This window comes from Phyllopteryx taeniolatus, chromosome 17 (assembly GCF_024500385.1).
Source record: "Phyllopteryx taeniolatus isolate TA_2022b chromosome 17, UOR_Ptae_1.2, whole genome shotgun sequence".
Taxonomy (NCBI): Eukaryota; Metazoa; Chordata; class Actinopteri; order Syngnathiformes; family Syngnathidae; genus Phyllopteryx; species Phyllopteryx taeniolatus.
In genome coordinates, this window is record NC_084518.1 from 8,555,766 (window position 1) to 8,574,499 (window position 18,734).

The following is an 18,734-nucleotide window of genomic DNA, read 5'->3' on the forward strand; positions in this document are numbered from 1 at the left end:
TTGCCTGTGAAGTCATACAGGCTCTAGTTAGAGTCTTAACAAACATGAAAACCAGAGAGCTGTATGAAAGACAAGAATGTGACCCTGAGAAGATGGAAAATCAATCAAATCAAAAACCTAGTCAGGCCTACCTGCATATTTTTTGCTCTTTAGTTTAACGCCCCAAGATGCCGCCCAAACGCTCTGTTCCTTCTAAGTGGAGGATAGCTAGAGTTAGCCACCAGCTCCAGTATGTGCTACCTAACCACAAGTATTGCTGAAGTTGCCTTACCCTATTTGTACAACAGTGCTGGAGGGGTTGTCGTTTTATTCTGCAACGAAAGAGGTGGTCCAGTCGAACCATGCAGTTACACACGAGTTTAAATGTGTAAAAGATATGGACAAGTACATACCTAATGTCCTATCCATCAACCAAAATATCATGTTTATTTTCTTCAGATATTCAGGGCTACAAGTGGCACTCTTTAGCTTTTGAAACAAAGCTTAACAAAAGTTGTAAGATTGCACATTATCAATTAAAGTGTTGGAGTGGATTTATTATTGCTACATTTATGTTTCCAGAAGTATTTTATTCAAGACAGAAGTTTTGCACTGAAATTCCAGAAGGGAAATAGGGGTCATTTTTTTCATAAAATAAAAGCAAAACTTGTTTTGAGTTTTCCTGTCATTTGTACTTACTGTTTTCTTGAAGAAAAAGTAAAATCGGTATGTAAAACGTAACAAAAAAGTTTAACATTAAATAAACAATAAACAAGGAAGGAAGACAAGAGATGGTTCTTTTACTCGCGAGGAGAACGGTCAGAGTTGTTCGCAGTTACAATCTCCTACCGCTCTGAGCACACTGCCGATCCCTCTCTTTTTATTTTCTTAGGGCGGTTCCCAGTTACACAGCTGTTGCTGCTATAAAGTTGGGGGAGCACATAGCAGCAACGTGTAAACCATCTTCACAGACAACTTCAACTTACATGATACAAGCAAGGTTATATTGCTGAATAAATGCTTTCCAATACTATAAGAGTAAATATGGGATAACTAATGTACATTTATTCTAACATTTCCCTCCTGTTTATCACATATTTGCTCAAATTCGCACATCACCTTACATCAGTCACTTCAGTTAGATTTTCGACTGTCGGATAATTTTTACGAAAACAAATACATTTACACTCAAGAGACAATGTTAATCTTTATTCATAGTCACCTGGATCCAGAAATAAATCAGGCAGGTCATAATGCACATCATTATCATCATTACGGTCATTATCTTCAGGGTCAGGACCAAGTAAAGGATACATTTGTGCCATTCGGTTCTCCATGGGTGAGACTGCTGTTGTTTCAATCTATTAATGAGAGAACGCAGACAAGGAATACAACAACATCCAAACAAGGTCAAAATTGCTGTAAAAACAGCACATGGAGGTGTCAACATCATTTTACCATAAAGCGTTCGGAGTCCCTCTATGGCCTCGGTGAGACTGCCATTCGTAGCTGTGTTGTTGGGAATGAATGTGCAGCATTGTTCTCCTGAACATAGCACATACTCCTCCTCTCAGCCAACAACATGTCAACAGCTATCCTGTTTTGGAATGCCATAAGTGATGTGGCTGATAGCTGTTCATGTACAGATTCAAACCCACTCTGTGTCCAATTTCCCAATTTTTGCACTTTGTAATGGATGTAGTTGACTCTGTCTACGTTGTGTTGGTTGTACACCACCAACACATCGAGGACTCAAATCCTGCAGCTTTTTGATAGTCGGATTTGTACTCACTTAAAACACCATGGGGAACACCAACGGCGTCAATGTATGTTGGATCATTTTGGCCCGGACAACGAACTGGCAACGAGAGGGAATGAGACACGAGGTTAAATACAATAGGTAATTAGGGTGAACGAGGCACAGGTGGTGAAGATGCTCACAGGAGCAGGTGTGTGTGAAACAGGGGTGAGGACAAAACCCGGAACACACACACATGACAGTACCCCCACCCTTAACGGCCAGCCCCAGACGGCCCTGGGGCCCCTGGATGCGCAACGTGGAAGTCCCGAATGAGCGAATCATCCATGATAAACGCAGACGGCACCCATGAACGTTCCTCAGGGGAGAGACGGAACCTGCCCAGTTGCATGGGTTCATCCATGGGGACGTTAGCCAGTGGGTTGAGACCGGAACCAGGGGATCTGCCTTGGTTTGGCTGGTCACCAAGGCTCGTCCTCCAAGTGCGCGGTGACGCAGCCCTCCGCCGATCTCCATCCAGCTCGCAATCCAAAAGCCTCTTGTCGATTTTTACGGCGAGAGGGATGAGAGTGTCCAAGTCGGTCGGCAGGTCTACCGGGACTAAATGATCCTTGACGGCGGGGGATAGTCCTTGAAAAAAGGCATCGAGTACCGCCCGATTATTCCAATGACTCTCAGCTGCTAGAATGCGAAACTCAATCGCGTAATTTGACACCCTGCACTTGCCTTGTTGTAAGGTTACAAGGGAGCAATCTGCCTCACTACTGCATGGTGACTGCTTCACATGGAAATACCATGGCGGTATTGGGTGTGGTGCCAACTGGTTCCTTCTCTTGAATAATTTTCATAAGAAGTTCAAACTGCGAGGCCACCTGTCTCATCATATTGTTCTGATGCCTTGACAGTCCCTCAAGATGAAGGTGGAGGGCAGCAAGCTGCTCATCCTGCTTCGAGAGGCGTTGACCCTGCGCTTGAAGGGCTTTGCGCACCGGGTCTGAGTCTGCTGGGTCCATGTTATGGTCAGTTCGTTCTGTATTGAACGGAACAGAGGATAGGACCCAAAAATGCACGACTCCAAAACAAATGGACAGTTTCCAAAAAGAGAGGTTTAATAGACGGGCATAGGTCGGTACACAGGCAGGCAATCCAAGAAAGGCAACAGTATCCAAAAACATGAGGCAAATCTTACTGTGAGTCTGTGACGTGGAAACAAGGAATGCTGGAACGCGACGACAAGGTACAACGAACTGGCAAAGAGAGGGAATGAGACACGAGGTTAAATACAAAAGGTAATTAGGGTGAACGAGGCACAGGTGGTGAAGATGCTCACAGGAGCAGGTGTGTGTGAAACAGGGGAGAGGACAAAACCCGGAACACACACATGACATATTTAGCATTGATCCTTGTTTTCCAAGTGTTATCTTTTTATGAAAGTACTTTGCCTCGTGACTTTGTCCTACGGACCAATAGTCACCCTCTTGGGTAGTAATTAGAGAATTCCAACTCAAATCTAATACATGTCCTGTAAGGTACCACCAATACGTCTCATAACCTTTTCCAGTTATCTGTTTGGTGTTTGCAAATCCCTTTAAATTAGTAATTGGGAGCCTCAATTTAGTCGTTGTGTTTGGTGCTATGGTTACCCTAATTGAATTATTATATGCCCATGAGACTATCCAGGGAATGACAGGAATTGGTGTTCCTGACTGTCCGCTACTATGTCTAACCCTGTGTAAGAGTAAGGGTCGAGGGGCCACTTTATGGTCCGTTTGTTTAACCTTGGGTGGTTCCCACAAATACCATACTAACAGAAAAATCTAAATAACAGATAGCGTTGACATCCAATACCCAATAGCTGATTTTAAACACTTAGGGGTCATTCTGGTTGAAATATCCCCTCTACGTTAGTTTGGTGTCTTAAAAAATCTTCACTGACTTTCGGGTCTTCCCAGATTCTAAACGTCTGAGACCACCCTATTATCAGACTTTTGCTCACCTCCCTTTGTAGGAGTTTTCAACCGAAATTACCTTTTTACAATGTGTCAAATGAATCCAAGTTGACCTTTCTGCTATCGTTACAGCTGTGGGGGTTGTCAACAATACTTGAAATGGGCCTTCCCACTTAGGTGTGTACCAATGTTTCTTTTTCACACTTCTTACAAGCACTCAGTCCACTAGTTTGGCGTCCTGCTGGGAGACAAAAGGATCCTCACCACCTTGTTTTTGTGCTTGTTGTTTTTCTAACATTTTTCTCATGTAGTCAGCTAAATTAGCTTCATCATTTGTTTGCCATTGGTTCTTAAATTGAGGTATTTTATAAGGCCTTCCAAACAATGTTTCATAGGGTGTTAGCCCTGAAGACTTATGTTTATATACAGCTTTACTAATTCCAAACACTGTGTCCACGGCCTTCCTGTTTCTTCAATGCACTTTTTAAGTCTGTTTTTTTATTGTTCCATTCATCCTTTCCACTAATTCAGCGCTTTGAGGGTGGCAAACACAATGATTCTTTAGATCAATGTGAAACATCACTCCTATCTTTTTTACAATTTGGTTAACAAAATGGGCACCGTTATCACTGTATTTTTTTTTTTTTTCAGGAATACCATATCTAGGAATGATATCCTTACAAAGTGCTTTTGCCACTGTCAATGCATCTGGATGTTTGGTTGGGAAGATTTCTATCCATTTTGAAAAGGCATCTATGATGACCAAACAATATTTTTTTCCCTCACTTTGGTATAATTCAATAAAGTCCATATAGGTAATTTGAAACAGGTTTTGTGGTGTAGGGAAACGCCCTCTATGTGGTGTCAAATTACCTTGTGTATTGTGCCTTGCACATGTCAAACATGCCCTACCAAAATTTTTTGAATAAGAATTAAAACCATTAAGTTGTATAATGTTGTGTATCTGCCCCACCATCCCTCCTGTTGAGACATGTGTTACACCATGACTCAATATAGCAGCCCATTTGTATACATCTTTTGGTAGGATATTTTTGTTGTTTGGTTTTACATAGATGTGATCTTGTAATTTTTTATTTTTTATTTTTTTTTCAGCATGGAGGGCGTTATTTACATACTCCTCCAAGGTGCCAGTAGGCAGGCCAATGTAATGTTTGTTAACCCAGCTGTGAATTGCGTCTTTTAAACCTGCATGGAGAGCATTCTTCAACTGCTGTTGAAATGGCTCATTTACATCTCCATCTTCCTGCAGGCTGCTGTGAGTCTTGAATACAGTTGTCATTCTTACTCTGTATTCCTCAAAAGGCTCATCATCCTTTTGTTTTATTCTTCCTATTTCAGTGTAATTTGCTCTCTGTCTGAAAAGCTGGGTTGCTCTGTTAATTAATCCTAGCACCCGGTGTCCCAATTCGCGACTATCATAGGCCAAAATCCCATTTGCATCTCTTGGATTCCATGGTCCTCTAATATTATGCCAATCTGGACCCATGGCTGCCATCCACACTTGTTGGACTTCTGCACCATTTAAGTTATATGATCGCCTTAAATTTTCCAGTTCCTCAACAAACTGGTTTATGTCTGCTTTATGTGGTGTCAGTCCTTCTAATGTGGAGGCGGTGGTAATTTAGGATAAAGGGGGGCAGTTACACCTCCCCCGTTTTCACTTACTTCAACAACTCTCTCTCTTCTCCTCGACACTGATCCTGTTTCATCATCCTCCTTTCTATGGAACAATTGTTCTATTCTCTTCTCTACACATTCAGAATCAGAATCATCTTTATTTGCCAAGTATGTCCAAAACACACAAGGAATTTGTCTCCGGTAGTTGGAGCCGCTCTAGTACAACAGACAGTCAATTTACAGAACACTTTGGAGACATAAAGACATTGACAAAAAACAATTGTGCAAAAAGATGCAGAGTCTTCTAGCACTTAGAGCAGTTCGAATGACTACTATTGCAATAGTCCGGTGCAATGACCATTGTGCAAAGGGCGCTGAGACTTCAAGGAGTGTATGCGGTTTAAAGTGACGAGTAGTGCGATAATCTGGGACAATGTTGGTTGTGCAAATGTTACAGATACTCCTCAATCAGTGTGCAAATGGACCAGATGCTACTCTGGCATGAGTGGCCAGTATATGCAAATAGTGCAGCATGGCGACAGTGAGTACACGAGTAATACATAATTGGCCCCACAGAAATGTGACAACGAACTCAAGTCAAAAAATTGCCATCTTGTTGTAATGGAATTATAGGTTAGCTGTTTAAGAAGTTGATTGCAAGCGGGAAGAAGCTGTTTGAATGTCTACTAGTTCTAGTTTGCATTGATCAGTAGCGCCTACCTGAGGGAAGGAGCTGGAAGAGCTGGTGACCGGGGTGCGGAGGGTCCGAGAGGATTTTGCACGCCCTTGTCTTAGTTCTGGCAGCGTGCAAGTCCTCAAGGGTGGGTATGGGGGCACCGACATTCCTTTCAGCAGTTTTGATTGTCCGTTGCAGTCGGAGTTTGTCCTTTTTTGTAGCAGCACCAAACCAGACTGTGATGGAAGAGCACAGGACTGATTCGATGACCGCTGTGTAGAACTGTCTCAGCAGCTCCGGTGGCAGGCCGTGCTTTCTCAGAAGCCGCAGGAAGTACATCCTCTGCTGGGCCTTTTTGAGGACGGAGTTGATGTTGGTCGCCCACTTCAGGTCCTGAGAGATTGTAATTCCCAGGAACTTGAAGGTCTCGACGGTTGACACAAGGCAGCTGGACAACGTGAGGGGCAGCTGTGGCGAAGGATGGCTCCTGAAGTCCAAGATCATCTCTACAGTCTTGAGCGTGTTCAGCTCCAGGTTGTGTCGGCCGCACCACAGCTCCAGCCGCTCCGCTTCCTGTCGCTATGCAGACTCGTCACCGTCCTTGATGAGGCCGATGACAGTGGTGTCATCTGCAAACTTCAGGAGTTTGACAGTCGGGTTCGCTGAGGTGCAGTCGTTTGTGTAGAGAGAGAAGAGCAGCGGAGAGAGGACACAACCTTTGGGCGCCCCAGTGCTGATGCTGCGTGTGGATAAGGTAGCCTCCCCCAGCCTGACCTGCTGTGTCCTGTCCGTCAGAAAGCTGTAAATCCACTGGCAGATGGCAGGTGAGACGCTGAGCTGGAGAAGCTTGGATGAAAGGAGTTCAGGGATGATGGTGTTGAACGCTGAGCTGAAGTCCACGAACAGGATCCTCGCGTAGGTCCCTGCACTGTCGAGGTGTTCTAGGATGAAGTGCAGTCCCATGTTGACTGCATCATCCGCAGATCTGTTCGCTTGGTAGGGAAACTGGAGGGGGTCCAGCAGGGGACCTGTGACACTCTTGAGGTGGTCCAATACGAGACGTTCAAAGGACTTCATGACCACAGATGTCAAAGCGACAGGCCTGTAGTCATTCAGACCCGAGATTGCAGGTTTCTTGGGGACTGGAATGATGGTGGAGCGTTTGAAACAGGATGGAACTTCGCACATTTCCAGAGATCTATTGAAGATCTGAGTGAAGACTGGAGCGAGCTGGTCCGCGCAGACTTTGAGGCAGGATAGGGACACACGGTCCGGGCCTGCCGCTTTTGTTGTTTGAAGATGCGTCTCACATCCTGTTCATGGATGGTTAACGCAGAGGTCAGAGGTGTGATTGTGGTCGCGGGTGCGGCCGGGTGGGTGTGTGGTGTGAAACTGTCCTTTTCAAATCTGCAGTAGAAGGTATTCAAGTCGTTGGCTAGTGTGCTATTGTTCTCAGCTTGGGGGGGATCGTCGCTTGTAATTAGTCAGCGATTGGAATCCATGCCAGACTGATTTAGAGTCGTTTGCGCTTAACTTATTTTCCAACTTTGCTGCACAGATCCTCTTTGCAATGTTAATATCTTTAGTCAGCTGGTTTCTAGCTCGATTATACAGGGCCCTGTCCCCGCTCTGATATGCGTCCTCCTTAGCTTGGCGAAGCTGCTTAAGTTTGGCAGTGAACCACAGTGTCCGTATATTCATCCAGGCTGCCAGCTGAATTTTCAAAGACACTCCAGTCTGTGCAGTCTAAACAGCTTTGAAGTTCCATCTTTGCTTCATTGGTCCACTTTTTCACTGTTTTCACTGTAGGCTTCGCGCATTTAAGTTCTTGCCTGTACGTCGGTATTAAGTGAATTAAGCAGTGATCAGACGAGCCCAGGGCTGCACGAGGTATAGCACGGTATGCGTTTTTTACCGTAGTGTAGCAGTGGTCTAAAGTATTATTTTCCCTGATAGGACAGTCGATGTGCTCCTTGTATTTAGGGAGTTCGTGGTTGAGTTTAGCTTTGTTAAAGTCCCCGAGAATAATGACGGGTGAGTCCGGGTGTTTTTTTTCAATTTCGTTGACTTGTTCGGCGAGCGTTAGCAGTGCGGCGTTCGTGTTAGCTTGAGGCGGTATGTAGACTCCAGCCAGTATGTACGATGGGAACTCACGTGGCGAGTAGAATGGTTTACAGTTTAAAAATGGCGACTCCAAATGCGGGCTGCAGTGTGTGCTGAGCTCCGTGACGTCCGTACACCATTTTTCGTTGATATAGAGGCATATCCCGCCACCCTTTGTTTTCCCCGATGATTCCATGTCGCGGTCCGCTCGATGAATGTGAAAGCCGGGAAGCATAACGGCGCCATCGGTTACAGCGTCGCAAAGCCAGGTCTCCGTGAAGCACATGGCCGCGGAACGTCCGAAGTCTTTACTGGTCTTTAACAGAAGATGAAGCTCGTCCATTTTGTTGGGTAGGGAGCGTACATTCGCGAGGTGGATCGACGGGAACGCCAATCTGTGTCCTCTCATGCGGAGTTTTACCTGAATGCCGGCCCGTTTGCCTCTGTGGCGCCGCTTCCGTCCCCATGCGCCGAAAACCACGGACACCGCTCCGGTGAGTAACTCTGGGAAAAAACTGAGCTGATTTGCGAAAGTTGGTGACAGAAAGTCCGGAGTAGCCTCCTTGATGGTTAGCAGGTCTCCCCTTGTGTAAGTGAGTCGTGTAAGGTCTCCAAAGACGGACGAAAAACACAAAAACAAAAACAATACTAGAGAGCGCGTTTCCGAGGCAACCACACTGGTAGGCGCCATCTTGGTGTGATCTTTGTCTTTCTTTTCACATTCCTTTTCCTTTCTTATTGTGTCTACATTCTCTTTTCGTTCTCTGTCTCCCTCTCAAATTCTCATCCAGTATTCTGTTTCCTCAAAACCATTTTCCTACATTTTTTTTACATTTTACATTTAATTTTTATGTTTGATTCCTGCAACGCGGCTATTTTTTGTGTATTTAACTAACCATTAAAGCCGTGTTCAGTTATCCATGTCTAAATATTGAATTTTATCAAGATCCTGTTTTTTTTTTAATGAACTTCCAATCTTTACACTGCAGTGTATCCCTTGGTTTTATTTTAGTACTTCCTTTCCCCATTTTAGAGAATTTGGTCCAGTTTGTAAACACCTCGGATGTTCTAAAAACTGGTTTCTTTATCAGTAGGACAGCAACTCAAATTTTCTGTTGTGGTAATTCTCACTTCAACCTTTTCAGGTGGAGAATTATTGCCTTTGCATGCACACCAGTCTGCTGTTTACAATCCCACTGTTTTATATGAGATAAATACCTAGTGGAATTTTATCTCCATTCATTCTCTTCTCAATCACACAAGCGCTTTATTACTGCGATTTTCACGAAATTTAAATGTACACAGGACTCCGCCGTCCTTTTTCTACGGAATTTATCGGACTCCGCCGTCCCAGATTTACCTGCCATTTACGAGTATTCACAGGGTTTTCTAACGCGCAATGACCACCAGTCAGTCATTAATGCACAATGACCTCCACTCATTCACGTCCCCCCTTTAAGGAAGTTTAACTCACCACTGTTGTCTTCCCTCCGTCGGAATGCTGCCAACCGTCAGATCCCAGCTGGTGGGTCGAGGTCCAGTCCTGGAAAAGGATCTCAGGCTCACTCTCGGGAGCTTGCCGTGGCCACGGTCTTTCTGGAGTCCACCACACCCGCTGGAATCCTTAGGTATTTTGGCATCTGGCTCGAAGGACCAAGTTAATGTCAGGTTCAAACAACCTAGAACATTTAATAAACAATAAACAGGGTAGGAAGACAAGAGATGGTTCTTTTACTCGCGAGGAGAACGGTCAGAGTTGTTCGCAGTTACAATCTACTACCGCTCTGAGCACACTCTGCTGATCCCTCTCTTTTTATTTTCTTAGGACGGTTCCCAGTTACACAGCTGTTGCTGCTATAAAGTTGGGGGAGCACATAGCAGCAACGTGTAAACCATCTTCACAGACAACTTCAATTTACATGATACAAACAAGGTTATATTGCTGAATAAATGCTTTCCAATACTATAAGAGTAAATATGGGATAACTTCTTCTTTTCCTTTCGGCTTGTCCCGTTAGGGGTCGCCACAGCGCGTCATCCTTTTCCATGTAAGCCTATCTCCTGCATCCTCCTCTCAAACACCAACTTCCATCATGTCTTCCCTCACGACATCCATCAACCTTCTCTTTGGTCTTCCTCTAGCTCTCTTGCCTGGCAGCTCCATCTTCATCATCCTTCTACCAATATATTCACTATTTCTCCTCTGGACGTGTCCAAACCATTGAAGTCTGCTCACTCTAACTTTGTCTCCAAAACATCGAACCTTGGCTGTCCCTCTGATGAGCTCATTTCTAATTTTATCCAACCTGGTCACTCCGAAAGCGAACCTCAACATCTTCATTTCCGCCACCTCCAACTCTGCTTCCTGTTGTCTCTTCAGTGCCACTGTCTCTGATCCGTAAATCATGGCTGGCCTCACCACTGTTTTATATACTTTGCCCTTCATCCTAGCAGAGACTCTTCTGTCACATAACACACCTGACACATTCCTCCACCCGTTTCAACCTGTTTGGACCCGTTTCTTCACTTCCTGACCACACTCACCATTGCTCTGGACGGTTGACCCCAAGTATTTAAAGTCATCCACCCTTGCTATCTCTTCTCCCTGTAGCCTCACTCTTCCCCCACCACCCCTCTCATTCATGCACATATATTGTTTTACTTTGGCTAATCTCCATTCCTCTTCTTTCCAGTGCATGCCTCATCTTTCTAAATGTTCCTCCAGCTTCTCCCTGCCTTCACTGCAGATCACATTGTCATCTGCAAACATCATGGTCCACGGGGATTCCAGTCTAACCTCATCTGTCAGCCTATCCATCACCACTGCAAAAAGGAAAGGGCTCAGGGCTGATCCCTGATGCAGTCCCACGTCCACCTTAAATTCGTCTGTCACACCTACAGCACACCTCACCGCTGTTCTGCTGCCCTCGTACATGTCCTGTATTATTCTAACATACTTCTCTGCCACTCCAGACTTCCGCATGCAGTACCACAGTTCCTCTCTGGGTACTCTGTCATAGGCTTTCTCTAGATCTATAAAGACACAATGTAGCTCCTTCTGACCTTCTCTGTACTTTTCCATCAACATCCTCAAGGCAAATAATGCATCTGTGGTACTCTTTCTAGGCATGAAACCATACTCTTGCTCGCAAATACTCACTTCTGTCCTGAGTCTAGCCTCCACTACTCTTTCCCATAACTTCATTGTGTGGCTCATAAACTTTATTCCTATCTAGTTCCCACAGCTCTGCACATCACCTTTGTTCTTAAAAATGGGCACCAGTACACTTTTCCTCCATTCCTCAGGCATCTTCTCACGCACTAGAATTCTATTGAACAAGCTGGTCAAAAGCTCCACAGCCACCTCTCTGAGATGCTTCCATACCTGCACAGGAATGTCATCAGGACCAACTGCCTTTCCATTTTTCATCCTCTTTAATGCCTTTCTAACTTCCCCCTTAACAATCATTGCCACTTCCTGGTCCACCACACTTGCCTCTTCTACTCTCCCTTCTCTCTCATTTTCCTCATTCATCAACTCCTCGAAGTATTCTTTCCATCTAGCTAGCACACTGCTGGCACCAGTCAACATATTTCCATCTCTATCCCTGATCACCCTAACCTGCTGCACATCCTTCCCATCTCTATCCCTCTGTCTGGCCAGCCTGTATAGATCCTTTTCTCCTTCTTTAGTGTCCAACCTGCCATACATGTCATCATATGCCTCTTGTTTGGCCTTTGCCACCTCTACCTTTGCCCTGTGTCGCATCTCAATGTATTCCTTTTGCCTCTCCTCGGTCCTCTCAGTGTCCCACTTCTTCTTAGCTAACCTTTTTCCTTGTATGATTTCCTGTACTGTGAGATTCCACCAACAAGTCTCCTTCTCTCCTTTCCTGCCAGAAGATACACCAAGTACTCTCCTGCCTGTCTCTCTGATCACCTTGGCTGCAGTGGTCCAGTCTTCTGGAAGCTCCTCCCGTCCACCGAGAGCCTGTCTCACCTCTTCCCAAAAAGCTGCACAACACTCGTCCTGTCTCAGCTTCCACCACATGGTTCTCTTCTCTGCCTTTGTCTTCCTAATCTTCCTCCCCACCACCAGAGTCATCTTACACACCACCATCTTACACTATGCTGTCTCGCCACACTCTCCCCTACCACTACCTTAAAGTTGTTAACCTCCTTCAGATTACATCGTCTGCACAAGATGTAATCCACCTGCGTGCTTCTACCTCCGCTCTTGTAGGTCACCCTATGTTCCTGCCTCTTCTGGAAAAAAGTGTTTACTACAGCCATTTGCATCCTTGTTGCAAAGTCTACCACCATCTGTCCCTCCAAGTTCCTTTCCTGTATGCCGTACTTACCCATCCCTTCTTCATCACCCCTATTACCTTCACCAACATGTGCATTACAATCTGCACCAATTACGACTCTCTCTCTGTCTGGGATGCTCAGAACTACTTCGTCTAGCTCCTTCCAGAATTTCTCTTTCACCTCTAGGTCACATCCTACCTGTGGGGCATAGCCAGTAATCACATTACACATAATACCCTCAATTTCAAATTTCAGCCTCATCACTCGATCTGATCCTCTTTTCACCTCCAAGACATTCTTAGCCAACTCTTCTTTTAAAATAACCCCAACTCCATTTCTCTTCTCATCTACACCATTCATCCATCCATTTTCCAAGCCGCTTCTCCTCACTAGGGTCGCGGGCGTGCTGGAGCCGATCCCAGCTATCTTCGGGCAGGAGGCAGGGTACACCCTGAACTGGTTGCCAACCAATCGCTGAGCACACATAAACAAACAACCATTCGCACTCACATTCACACCTATGGGCAATTTAGAGACATCAATTAACCTACCATGCATGTTTTTGGGATGTGGGAGGAAACCGGAGTGCCCGGAGAAAGCCCACGCAGGCACGGGGAAAACATGCAAACTCCACACAGGCGGGGCCGGGGATTGAACCCCGGTCCTCAGAACTGTGAGGCAGATGCTCTAACCAGTCGTCCACCGTGCCGCCCGTCTACAGCATTGGAAAAATAATTAAAACCCTGCCCCGAAACTTCTAGCCTTACTGCCTTTCCACCTGGTCTCCTGGACACACAATATATCAACCTTTCTCCTTAATTATCATGTCAACCAACTCCCGAGATTTTCATGTCATAGTCCCAACATTCAAAGTCCCCACATTAAGTTCTAGGCTCTGTGCTTTCTTCTTCTCTTTCTGCCGAAGAACCCGCTTTCCACCTCTTCTTCTTCCTTTGACTTCGACCCACAGTAGCTGAATTTCCAACGGCGCCCCGCAGGTTGACGGCGCCGGTGGCGGACGTTGTTAACCCGGGCCACGATCGATCCGGTATGGAATTCTTTGGATGAACGCTCATATTTGTTTGGCAAAGTTATAAGCCGGATGCCCTTCCTGACGCAACCCTCTACATTTATCGGGGCTTGGGACCGGCTTACAGTTTGCACTGACTTGTGCCCCCCATAGGGCTGCATTAAATATGGGATAACTAATGTACATTTATTCTAACAGTCCCCAACCGGCTGGCAGGCCATGTGGTACCAGGCCGCATAGATTGGTTTGAAAAATATATCAATTGTTTTTTTCTTTTTTGCGGAGCAGGAGACGGGCCACCCCCCACCCCACCCTGTCAGGGACACTACGTCCACCCTCCTTCGTCAACGATTATCTTCATGATTGGTATAAATGCAGCTATTTGTATCTGTTTTGAACTCTGTGCTTTTATTTTGAAAATGTTGACACCGGGAGTTTTTCCTGCTCCTGTATCTCTGAGAGCTTGACGCAGAGTGAGAAGTCGTCATGTCACTTGTGGGTGAATTACTTTTCTCTCCATTCGTCGTCATTTGCTACAGGTGTGTGAATGCACATTATTAAGAAGTTTGCTGACGCATTACGGTTTTGACTGTAGAAATTACTTCTAGGAGGTGACTGCTGTTGGTTGAGAAGCAAGCTAAAGTGGTCAGTATTTGCATTGTCACTGGTAGAAGGTGTTCAATTGCTTGCAAGCTTCTTTCTTAGATGCCATTTCATGGCACTGTAAAACATTCATTGCATTCTAGCAGACCTAGTTATATTCCAGCACAGAAGTAAATTTAGGTTAGATTTTGTCGAACAGTAAAAATTCGAAGGTGATGTGCTCCAAGAAGTTGGTTGGCCCCAGATTTGTTTTGAATTTAGAATCAGTTTTATCCATAAAATACAAATATATAAAGGACTTGGTGTTAATATTGAAACATTAAAACAATTAACTCTACAGCTACCATTTGATGGTAACTTTTAGAGTGAGCTGCTTCACATGAAGACTAATTACAGCTCACTGGTAGAAATTAAGTTTTTCTTTATTATTGTCTTAGGTTGGAAAAATCAGAATGATTTAAATCGAAATGACAAAAACAGTCTGCATGCACATCCGGTTACTAACACAAGAACTCCCAGAATTTTCTGAAGTCTTCAGACCTACCAGAACTGAGCCGAATGGCTGCTTGGTTTGAAACTAACTAACTAACTACACCACTGCCTTGTGATTAATTGCGACATTTACAGAACATATACGACCACCCACAGGTTCATGAGATACTGTAAATTTTTTGGCAACGTGGGAGGAAACTGGAATACCCTGTACTAATTTTTGTAACATTGCAACATTAAAAATAACTCTTGATTGTAATGAAATGTTTGGTTTATGTGATCTCTTTTGATGTAAACATAACAGTACGATACAATTTTCGAAAATCATTTCTAAGTTTATATATTTTTACGAAACATTTCAACATTGGACACCGTTGTTTTATGCGTTGCTGGGTAGTGACGTCAAAAGGGGATATGCCCAGTTTCGCCGGTGTTTTTAGCATGAGCTACAGTAGCAGCCGTGGCAGTGATGAACGCTGTTTAGCCTTTTCATTTCGAGCCAGCGTGTGATCAATGAGGAGAGAGAAGAATTAACGAGCAAAAAAAGTGGAGATGAGAATGAAAATGACGGGCGTGAAGCAGGTCGAGCTGGTCATTTTTGGGTGACTGCTTGCCAAAACCGACTGAGAAAGAGCGCATGCTGTAGTATAAAGAGCTAGTATCATTTTCGCCGCCATGTTCACTGGAGTCATCAGGTAAAATAAACACGTCCTCAGTTACCGTCACTATCTCCACCAAAGACAATGTAACGTTCAATCGAGTAGTTGTGGTCTGTGATTGATGAGTGTACGTCAGCTTGCCATTCATTGTACAGCTAAATGGTAAATTGGACATGCACAGCTCTGAGTGGATACTGTGGTGAACACTGTACATTTAGTAGTTTATCATATTTATTAAACCATAAAAAGATAGATTAATAGTTAAGAAGTGGTTTTCTAAAGAGCGGACTGGCGAGAATAAAAGCAAGAGCGTTAGTCTCGCTGACACCCTTCATTTGAATGTGTGCTGGGTACACGCTTTGCTTTTTCCTCCGCGGGCACATTATAGATTATGAATATAGTTAAGTATTGACAGTCCTGGGAAAGTTCATTTTCTATGCGAATTAGCCTGATACGGGCTGTTCGGTCCCTGTACGACCGGGGTCAGAGTTTGGTCCGCATATCCGGCACTAAGTCGGACTCGTTTCCGATGAGGGTTGGACTCCGTCAAGGCTGCCCTTTGTCACCGATTCTGTTCATAACTTTTATGGACAGAATTTCTAGGCGCAAAGTGTGAAGTGTGACCTCGACTCAAGACGTTGTGAGTAGGTGGGGAGAATACTTCGAAGACCACCTAAATTCCACCAACACGCCCTCCCATGAGGAAGCAGAGTCTGGGATCTCTGAGGCAGGCTCTCCTATCTCTGGGACTGAGGTCATCGAGGTGTTGTCGATAGCAGCTCTTGAATGAATGTGCATTCTGTTTCCCCTCATGGAAATGTGTGCAAGAAGGGCAGCAGAGTACGAGGAGGAACTTTGGGGACCAAAAGAGGAGAACGAGCCACAACGTCAACAACTGTGTGATATTTTCATTTTGCAGCCTCTCATCATGCTACGCAGAGCTAGTTGGTTCACTTCTCTCTCACTTGTTTAGGAAATACTCTCCATTTTGAACAGTATTACTGTGTTTATTTACGGGCACTGTGTGACGTTAGATTGAATATAATATTTTAAACATCTAAGACTGTGGCCTATATTTCCGAAAATCTCAAAGGGTTGTGGGCAATGATGTATTTTCAAAGTTTAAAAGTTTTACTCAACATACATGACTTGGTTGGAAAGATGTGTGACTTCTGTAGTTTTCCCCATTGAACTGGGAAGTCTTCCCCATTCAGTTCACACAGATGATGCAACACACAACATGTTAAGACCATAGACTTCACTTTGCTAAGGTGGCAGTCATTGCGTTTTAACAGGCATCTCCACCTACCCTTTAGTCTTCTGAATGTATGCTCAACTCTTCTGGCTCTGCTTGATTTGTTACTGCACACGAACTGCTGGGTGGCCAGCCTGCCATTGTCAGTGAAAGGTTTCAGCAGCCAGCTAATAGCAGAGATCATCAAACGTGTCCTCAGATGCGTCAACATTTTGTGTGGCCCACATTTACTCAATATGGGCCATACCCTTGCACTTGTCCTACAGCGTGGTGTCGAACCTACTGCCCGTGTCACGATCGGCAATGCTGTAAGGGCAGATCCCAAAAAATAGACTCCAGGTCAGAGGTCCGAACAATTTTAATTAAATGGCAGAGCATGTGATGGCGAGACATACGAAACAAAAGGAACTCACAACCAGAGAGAATCAAAAACAGATAACCCAGGGAGACACGACAAACGGTCCGTGTGGTATAATCGTATTGAGCCTAAATTTGGACAGCGGTCAGAACGGCGGCAAACACGGGGCAAAAACGAGTGAATATTCCGACGCCCACACACTGTCACGGTGCCCCCTAAAAAGGCTGATGATTACAATGCATGACAGGTGCGTCACCGATGTCCACGCCCACCCAGACACTGCAACACAAAGAAAAACAACTTGAAACACAGGGCCATGACAGCCCGGGGGCAATTTGCAGTATCCCCCCCTCAAAGGACGCCTCCTGGCGGACCACCCGGCTTCTGCGGGTGGAGAGAGTGGAAGGCCCGGAGAAGGGACAGATCTAGGATCCAAGAGCGGGGAACCCAGGAACGCTCCTCAGGGCCGTAACCCTCCCAGTCGACCAAATACTGCACACCCCTGCCCCTTCTTCTGGAATCCAATAGTTCACCCACCGTGTACACTGGCTCACCATCAACCATCCGCGGAGGAGGAGGCACCGCTGGAGGACACAGGGGGCTGGAGGAAACCGGTTTGAGCAAGGAGACATGGAATACCGGGTGAACTTTCATGGTGGGAGGGAGCCGAAGTTTAACTGCCACCGGGTTAACAACAGAGTCAATTTCGAAAGGACCAATATACCGAGGACCCAGTTTTTTAGAACCCCCGGCCAAATGCAAATCTCGTGTGGACAACCAGACCTTCTCACCAGGACGGTAGGGAGGAGCTGAGATCCGATGACGATCAGCTAACTGCCTGTTGCGAGCCTCAGTACGGGACAAGGCCGCCCTTGCATCCCGCCACACCCGATGAGCCCTTCGGAGATGGACCTGTACAGACGGGACGACCACCTCCCTCTCCTGAGAAGGGAACAACGGCGGCTGGTAACCGTATGCAGTCATGAATGGCGACCGTCCAGTAGCAGAGCAAACGAGGGTGTTATGCGCATATTCAACCCAAGGCAGGTGAGAAGACCACGAGGAGGGGTGCTGATGGCAAACACAGCGAAGAGCAGCCTCCACATCTTGATTCGCCCTCTCAGCCTGGCCGTTGGTCTGCGGGTGGTAACCGGATGAACGACTGGAGGACGCCCCCAGCGCTTTGCAGAACAACCTCCAGACCCAAGAGACGAACTGCGGCCCCCTGTCAGACACCAGATCAGCAGGAATACCATGAACTCGGAAGACATGGTCGACAAGGAGCTTAGCAGTCTCAAAGGAGGACGGCAGCTTCGGCAGAGCAACGAAATGGGCCATCTTGGAAAATCTGTCGACAACACTCAGGATGACTGAGTTCCCTCCAGACAGCGGAAGGCCCGTGATGAAGTCCAAGGCGACGTGGGACAAGGCTCGGGAAGGAATGGGCACTGGACGAAGAAGACCAGCTGGAGGACGATGGGACATCTTGCTACGGGCACACACTGAGCATGCCGAAACATATTCTTTAACGTCCCTGCGTAGTCCCTGCCACCAGAACCGTTGGGAAATGAGGAAAAGTGTCCGACTGACCCCAGGATGCCAAGCGACTCTAGAAGTGTGTCCTCACTTCAACACCTCTGGATGTAAAACGACCGGAACAAACAATTTGCCATCAGGAACACCTCCCGGGGCCTGGACGTCCCTCCCCGCCTCCTCCACCTTCTTCTCAACCTCCCACTAAAGCGCTCCCACCACCCGGGTCCCAGGTAGAATGGTCTCCACAACAGGCTGAACAGCAGCCGGGCCATGCAGCCTAGACAAGGCGTCAGGTTTGCCGTTCTTCAACCCAGGGCGGTAAGTGATGATGAAGTCGAAACGGGTAAGGAACAGGACCCAACGTGCTTGACGGGGGTTGAGTCTTT

At 45.9% G+C, this 18,734-nt stretch overlaps 1 protein-coding gene across 40 annotated transcripts in view; it reads left to right on the forward strand.

Annotated features, from left to right (window-relative positions):
• LOC133466730 (HMG box transcription factor BBX) overlaps positions 1 to 18,734 on the forward strand; it is a 208,161-nt gene that overhangs the window by 143,778 nt on the left and 45,649 nt on the right. The gene's annotated exons all lie outside the window — the stretch shown is intronic.